Source organism: Carassius carassius, chromosome 4, assembly GCF_963082965.1.
Source record: "Carassius carassius chromosome 4, fCarCar2.1, whole genome shotgun sequence".
NCBI classification, from domain to species: domain Eukaryota; kingdom Metazoa; phylum Chordata; class Actinopteri; order Cypriniformes; family Cyprinidae; genus Carassius; species Carassius carassius.
In genome coordinates, this window is record NC_081758.1 from 3,052,632 (window position 1) to 3,061,467 (window position 8,836).

An 8,836-nucleotide genomic window follows, 5' to 3' on the forward strand; every position below is an offset into this window, starting at 1 on the left:
CCTTGTCCCTGACCCTTACCGCTTCCCTGGCCTTGTCCCTGACCCTTTCCTTGTCCCTGACCGCTTCCCTGGGCTTGTCCCTGACCGCTTCCCTGGCCTTGTCCCTGACCTTGTCCTTGACCCTGACTGCTTCCCTGGCCTTGTCCCTGACCGCTTCCCTGGCCTTGTCCCTGACCCTGACCCTGACCATTTCCCTGGCCTTGTCGCTGACCCTGGCCTTGTCCCTAACCATGGCCGCTTCCCTGGCCTTGTCCCTGACCCTGTCCTTGACCCTGGCCCTGTCCACGAACCGGTCCATGTCCCACTACGTGGTTCACTGCATGCAAAGCCACCGGTGGTTGGGCAACACTTCTGTGTGGCAGGACACTGGCCATCATGGAAACAGCTTTCAGCACACAGTGGAATCATCTCTGGTAGGGGACACTGACCCGGCTTCACTGCGTGGACACAGACGGTCAGCTTTAGTTTGTGCACATAGTCAGTCAGCCACTTCAATATACAGCATGACACACTCAAAGCATGAACAGCAAGTTACTTTTGAAGACAAGAACTCCAAGGCACTCGAATATCTCAGTGAAAAAATTATAAAGCCTTTATTACATTCTTGGCTTGCTTTTTTAAAAATTGGTGAGAGGTACACCTACGCGTTGCGGCTACATGCCTTCATCAGGGTGTGTATTACAAACAATGTCTCAGTTCATTTAACAGCAGCTAATTAATTAAATTAGAAACACCTGGTCACTCTGTGTTAAGCAACTCAAAGAGAGAGGTAAAAAAAATAAAATAAAAATAATTCAAAGAAATGGTACAAAGTCTAACTCTCCGTTTAAGCCTGGAAATGTAGTGGCTTTCAATGTATAAATCCAGAAAGACTCTCTCTTTAACAACCTATTAGTCCTATCTCCTCCCCTGATTGATTTCGGGATATGTTCAATGCCAGTAATTTTTAATGTACTTGGATTACCATGATTCGCATCTCTATAGTGTAGGGCCATAGGGTATAATGGGTTGCAAACTCTAATCGCATTTTTATGCTCTACTAATCTGGTCTTTAATTTTCTTGTAGTCATCCCTATATAGAAACAACCACATGGACACTCCAACTTATACACCACAAATGAGGTATTACAATTAATAAATGATCTTATTTTAAATTCAGAACCAGAGGTTACATCTCTAAACACACCAGTCTTAACCATATTATCACAATGATTGCAATTACCACATCTGTAATTTCCTACACTTAAGCCTAACCAGGTATTTGATTTCTTAGCTGGAAGATGACTTCTCACAAGTTTATCTTTGATTGTAGGTGCTTTTCGAAACGCAATGGAAGGAGATTCAGGCATGACTTCTCTTAGATAAGGATCACTCATAACTATTTCCCAATTACTTTTTATAATTTTCTTAATTCTGTTAGCCTCTGTGCTATGTTGTGTCACAAAATAAACTGAATTGTCTGACTCTTGTGATTCTTGTTTTTTTTGTAATAGCTCATCTCTACTCATATTTTTTACTTTGGTATATGCTTTATTAATTACCCTATCTTTATACCCTCGTTCCTTAAATCTTTGAGTCATATCTTGTGCCCTAATGTTAAAATCATCTTCCTTATCACATATTCTTTTTAACCTCTTGGACTGTCCCACTGGAATATTCTCAGTCATCCATAAGGGATGGAAACTGTCTGCTCTTAATATAGTATTTCTATCAGTTTCTTTTCTGAAAATAGTAGTATGTAACATCCCATCACTTTCTTTAAAAATGTTGATATCTAAAAAATGAATCTCAGTGTTAGAATACTCTAGACTCAACTTCAAATTAGCGTTGGTGTTATTTAGATATGTATGAAAAGACAGCAAATCAGCCTCTGAACCATTCCATATCAATATAATGTCATCTATATATCTTCACCACCACTCAACATACTTCAAATAAGCATTTAAGTCAGAGAATACAAATCTCTTTTCCCAAAGTCCCAAATACAAATTCGCATAATTTGGGGCAAAACAGGCACCCATAGCTGTACCTTTAATTTGTTTATAGAATTCATTTTGAAACAAAAAGATGTTGTTATTCAATGTCCATTCTGCTAACCGTACAATAAAACAAGCAGGTGTCCTCTCAGTAGTTGATCTCGCATCCAGATAGTATGTTAGTGCTTCCAATCCATCTAAATGGTCTATGTTTGTATAAAGTGACTCTACATCCATAGTGACCAATATAGATGATTCTGTTGTTTTCAATTTTTTAATGTTATTCAATACCTGGGTAGTATCCTGAATGAATGAAGGAAGTTTGCAAACAATTGGTTTAATAAAGCTATCATCAAATTTTGAAGCTGGCTCTGTAATAGATTCATTACCGCTAATAATAGGCCTCCCTGGTGGATTTTCTAGATTTTTATGAATTTTTGGAAGCATATAAAAAGTAGGAATCCTAGGATTTTTACAAGAGAGAAATTCACACTCATTTTTTGAAATCCATCCCTCTTCTTCTGCATGTAATAAAATATCAGTCAGTTCTTTTTTAATTCCTTCTATTGGGTTGGATTTTAAGCGCTGGTAATACTCACAGTTCTGTAATTGTCGCAAGGCTTCTTCAATATATTGTTGTCTACCCCATACTACAACAGCACCTCCCTTGTCCGCTCTTTTTATAACAAGATCCTCGTTGTTAGAAATCCAGTTCAAAGCTTCTCCTTCTTCTTTTGAAAGGTTATGTTGTTTTCGTTTATTTGAAACAAAGATCGTGTCAATGTCATACGTTACTTTTTTGTAAAAGGAATTCAACGTTGGATTAGATACACATGGCATAAATGTTGACTTAGGTTTGAAGATTGTCTTCTTGTCGTAAGTACGAGTAGCTGCTTCAGATGTATAGTACCAAGCTTTAAGTTGAAGACTCCGATGAAACTTGAATAAGTCCACTTTAGTCTGGAAATCTTTTGCAGTATTAATTGGGGCATATGTGAGGCCTTTTGACAAAACAGACATGCAACTTGCTGGCAGCGTGACATTTGAAATGTTGATCACCTCATCTCCTTTGTTCGGCTCCTGGTGTATCTGCCTTGTACTGGAGCTCTTGGTCGATCTCTTTCTTCCTCGTCTCGTCTTCCGCTTTCTTGTCTTCTGAATCTCTGATTTGTTCTGGACTTGTTCTCTAAAAAATCTCTTCTGGGTGATGTCTCTGATACTGGACGGTCCTCATCACTGCTAGGTAAATTAAAGGACACTGACCTCTTTCTGGGAGTCTTCACATTCCATTGTGACCATGTGTAAACCTTCTGCTCCTTGTAATCATTTTTATCTCTTCCAAATTTGGCCAGCTTGTCTTGCTTGAGTTTTTTAAATAGTTGTTCTAATTCTTCTTTAAGTATCTCTTCAAATTGAGAAAGCGATTCATGCCCTTCTGATGTAATCTCTTGTTTGATTTTAACAGTCTGCTTTTGCATTTCAGACTTCTGTTTCCTTGCTTCTTCAATTAATAGCAGCATCAGATCTTTGGAGCATTTATTTAATATTGCTTCCCATTTTTGTCTAAACTCTGTATCTCCATGACCAAACGAAGGAAATTTTTTGATTCTGAGTCCTCTGGGAATCATATTTTCTCTCCAATAACCTGATAATGTAACCATGTGAAGATGTAATCTTAATTCTTTTTCAGAATGTCTCTTTAATTCGTAACACAGTTTTTTACAATCTACATGCTGCGGTCTATCTTCTTGACCCAACAGTGTATCTGTGACAATGATCTTCTCACCTTCTTCTTTAGAATAGGAAAAATAATTAGTCGTCATCTTGTGATGGAACAATTGTAGATCCCCAATAACGTCTACTTGACGGAGCAACTTCTGCACAAGACGATCCCTCGACGCCCTTAATTCTTCAAAGTAATGCAAAAACCAAAGTGCTGCATGGGGTATAAAGTCTCGGTGCTCTTTGAACTCCAAGGCACTCGAATATCTCAGTGAAAAAATGAAAAAGCCTTTATTACATTCTTGGCTTGCTTTTTTAAAAATTGGTGAGAGGTACACCTACGCACACCTTGTTTGCAAACTTCCTTCATTCATTCAGGATACTACCCAGGTATTGAATAACATTAAAAAATTGAAAACAACAGAATCATCTATATTGGTCACTATGGATGCAGAGTCACTTTATACAAACATAGACCATTTAGATGGATTGGAAGCACTAACATACTATCCGGATGCGAGATCAACTACTGAGAGGACACCTGCTTGTTTTATTGTACGGTTACCAGAATGGACATTGAATAACAACATCTTTTTGTTTCAAAATGAATTCTATAAACAAATTAAAGGTACAGCTATGGGTGCCTGTTTTGCCCCAAATTATGCAAATTTGTACAACCCGAATTCCGGAAATGTTGGGACGTTTTTTACATTTTAATAAAATGAAAACTAAAGGAATTTCAAATCACATGAGCCAATATTTTATTCACAATAGAACATAGATAACGTAGCAAATGTTTAAACTGAGAAATTTTACACTTTTATCCACTTAATTGGCACATTTAAAATTTAATGCCTGCTACAGGTCTCAAAAAAGTTGGCACGGGGGCAACAAATGGCTAAAAAAGCAAGCAGTTTTGAAAAGATTCAGCTGGGAGAACATGTGATTAATTAAGTTAATTGATATCAGGTCTGTAACATGATTAGCTATAAAAGCTTTGTCTTAGAGAAGCAGAGTCTCTCAGAAGTAAAGATGGGCAGAGGCTCTCCAATCTGTGAAAGACTGCGTAAAAAAATTGTGGAAAACTTTAAAAACAATGTTCCTCAATGTCAAATTGCAAAGGCTTTGCAAATCTCATCATCTACAGTGCATAACATCATCAAAAGATTCAGAGAAACTGGAGAAATCTCTGTGCGTAAGGGACAAGGCCGGAGACCTTTATTGGATGCCCGTGGTCTTCGGGCTCTCAGACGACACTGCATCACTCATCGGCATGATTGTGTCAATGACATTACTAAATGGGCCCAGGAATACTTTCAGAAACCACTGTCGGTAAACACAATCCGCCATGCCATCAGCAGATGCCAACTAAAGCTCTATCATGCAAAAAGGAAGCCATATGTGAACATGGTCCAGAAGCGCCGTCGTGTCCTGTGGGCCAAGGCTCATTTAAAATGGACTATTTCAAAGTGGAATAGTGTTTTATGGTCAGACGAGTCCAAATTTGACATTCTTGTTGGAAATCACGGACGCCGTGTCCTCCGGGCTAAAGAGGAGGGAGACCTTCCGGCATGTTATCAGCGTTCAGTTCAAAAGCCAGTGTCTCTGATGGTATGGGGGTGCATAAGTGCATACGGTATGTGCAGCTTGCATGTTTTGGAAGGCTCTGTGAATGCTGAAAGGTATATAAAGGTTTTAGAGCAACATATGCTTCCCTCCAAACAACGTCTATTTCAGGGAAGGCCTTGTTTATTTCAGCAGGACAATGCAAAACCACATACTGCAGCTATAACAACAGCATGGCTTTGTCGTAGAAGAGTCCGGGTGCTAACCTGGCCTGCCTGCAGTCCTGACCTTTCACCTATAGAGAACATTTGGCTCATCATTAAATGAAAAATACGTCAAAGACGACCACGAACTCTTCAGCAGCTGGAAATCTATATAAGGCAAGAATGGGACCAAATTCCAACAGCAAAACTCCAGCAACTCATAGCCTCAATGCCCAGACGTCTACTGTTTTGAAAAGAAAAGGAGATGCTACACCATGGTAAACATGCCCCGTCCCAACTATTTTGAGACCTGTAGCAGAAATCAAAATTGAAATGAGCTCATTTTGTGCATAAAATTGTAAACTTTCTCAGTTTAAACATTTGCTATGGTATCTATGTTCTATTGTGAATAAAATATTGGCTCATGTGATTTGAAAGTCTTATAGTTTTCATTTTATTAAAATTTAAAAAATGTCCCAACTTTTCCGGAATTCGGGTTGTATTTGGGACTTTGGGAAAAGAGATTTGTATTCTCTGACTTAAATCCTTATTTGAAGTATGTTGAGTGGTGGGGAAGATATATAGATGACATTATATTGATATGGAATGGTTCAGAGGCTGAATTGCTATCTTTTCATACATATCTAAATAACACCAACGCTAATTTGAAGTTGAGTCTAGAGTATTCTAACACTGAGATTCATTTTTTAGATATCAACATTTTTAAAGAAAGTGATGGGATGTTACATACTACTATTTTCAGAAAAGAAACTGATAGAAATACTATATTAAGTGCAGACAGTTTCCATCCCTTATGGATGACTGAGAATATTCCAGTGGGACAGTTCCAGAGGTTAAAAAGAATATGTGATAAGGAAGATGATTTTAACATTAGGGCACAAGATATGACTCAAAGATTTAAGGAACGAGGGTATAAAGATAGGGTGATTAATAAAGCATATACCAAAGTAAAAAATATGAGTAGAGATGAGCTATTACAAAAAAAAACAAGAATCACAAGAGTCAGACAATTCAGTTTACTTTGTGACACAATATAGCACAGAGGCTAACAGAATTAAAAAAATTATAAAAAGTAATTGGGAAATAGTTATGATTGATCCTTATCTAAGAGAAGTAATGCCTGAATCTCTTTCCATTGCGTTTCGAAAAGCACCTACAATCAAAGATAAACTTGTGAGAAGTCATCTTCCAGCTAAGAAATCAAATACCTGGTTAGGCTTAAGTGTAGGAAATTACAGATGTGGTAATTGCAATCATTGTGATAATATGGTTAAGACTGGTGTGTTTAGAGATGTAACCTCTGGTTCTGAATTTAAAATAAGATCATTTATTAATTGTAATACCTCATTCGTAGTGTATAAGTTGGAGTGTCCATGTGGTTGTTTCTATATAGGGATGACTACAAGAAAATTAAAGACCAGATTAGCAGAGCATAAAAATGCGATTAGAGTTTGCAACCCATTATACCCTATGGCCCTACACTATAGAGATGCGAATCATGGTAATCCAAGTACATAAAAAATTACTATTATTATTTTTTATTATTAAGATTATTTTTATTATTAATATTATTATTATTAAAATTATTTTTATTATTTTATAATAATAATAATTATTATTATTATTATTATTTTTTTTACCTCTCTCTTTGAGTTGCTTAACACAGAGTGACCAGGTGTTTCTAATTTGATTAATTAGCTGCTGTTAAATGAACTGAGACATTGTTTGTAATACACACCCTGATGAAGGCATGTAGCCGCAACGCATAGGTGTACCTCTCACCAATTTTTAAAAAAGCAAGCCAAGAATGTAATAAAGGCTTTTTAATTTTTTCACTGAGATAGTCGAGTGCCTTGAAGTTCTTGTCTTCAGAGATTTATTATCCCACAACCAAAGAGCACCGAGACTTTATACCCCATGCAGCACTTTTGTTTTTGCATTAGCAAGTTACTTTTATTCCTCTTTTGTGAAGACATCCTGTGCATTAAACTATCCTAAGTGATGAATTCAAAATCTACTTTAGACGAGAACAAGACAAAATTTCTGCTTCAAACCAACATTGAATTCAATGTGTTACTTGTGTGTGTTGTTTTAAGACCCTTAGCAGCCATTAACTGAAACTCACTGAAAACAGGCAGCACACAAACAGGCCCACAGTCAAATCAACAGCATTTGTGTCCTCCAGGGCAGTCTTCATCAGAAGAACATCCTCGACGGGCCGGCACGAACGTCAGCGTCGCCGGACAAAAAACATCCACTAGAGGTTTCAAGAGGATACTTTTTTCAGAGGCCAGAGAGTGTGGCTTCAGCATTTGTGAATCAGGGCTTTAAATACAGATTCTACATGTCTGTTCAGATCAAGATTTTTTTTAAACCTACACCTTCCTAAACTGTAAATTACTCTCAAAGACTGAGCCACTTGTTTCTGAATTTCTTCAGGTTGTGTAATGAAGTCAACAGATCTTGTCACCTGTGTTTCGTCTTTGAATAGCATGAGTTATGCTCAAGTATCCGAACAGATACAATAAAGCAGCAATCAACGAGAAATCCACTCGAGCGGTCATCCTCCCGACCTGTGATCTCACAACAAACTCTGCTGGAAAAGGCCCTGAATTTGTGTGTCAGAAGAAGCACACAAAGCTAAACCAACACGTATTGCTGCAGTAGCAACCTCTGTGTAAAATGGGTTTTTAAAAAATCCAAGGAGATCAATTCCAACGTTAATCAATCTCACCTGCCTGTAGCTTTCCAGTAGTCTGGAAGGCCTTAATTAGCTTGTTCAGGTGTGTTTGATTGGGGTTGGATGAGCTGAATGCTTAACTTCTTCCCTGACCTCTTCCGCTTCCCTGTCCCTGTCTCTGACCCTGACCACTTCCCTGACCCTGGCTGCTTCCCTGTCCCTGACCGCATCCCTGGCCCTGACCGCTTCCCTGGCCTTGTCCCTGTCCCTGGCCGCTTCCATGGCCCTGACCTTGTCCCTGGCCCTGTCCCTGGCCGCTGCCCTGTCCCTGGCTGCTTCCCTGGCCCTATCCCTGGCCGCTTCCCTGACCTTGTCCCTGAGACCAGGGATACTCAGCCTGGGGGACGCAAAACTCAATCTTGCCTAGGGCAACCAAAGGGCTAGAGCCGACCCTGAGCACACCATTGCACAGAGAAAAAGTCTTGAAAAACGAACACCAAGTATTGGCCTAGTTTAACACTGAGTAATAGGTGGGTTACAGAGGTTACGGAGGGTGGGCATCCACTGGGAGAAACATAAATCAGGGCCTATGCTCTTACCAATATCCTGATGCCACATGCACCGATGCACTCACCATTTAGATGAAAGTGTAAATATGTGCTGCGGGC

General features: G+C 38.8%; 1 long non-coding RNA gene across 1 annotated transcript; it reads right to left on the minus strand.

The window, feature by feature from the left end:
- Positions 1 to 303: 303 nt before the first annotated feature.
- Positions 304 to 8,212, minus strand: LOC132129220 (uncharacterized). Its single transcript, XR_009428452.1, has 3 exons — positions 7,959 to 8,212; positions 7,614 to 7,745; positions 304 to 437 (listed from the first exon to the last, which is right to left on the minus strand). It is a non-coding gene; the product is annotated as an uncharacterized LOC132129220 (long non-coding RNA).
- Positions 8,213 to 8,836: the final 624 nt, after the last annotated feature.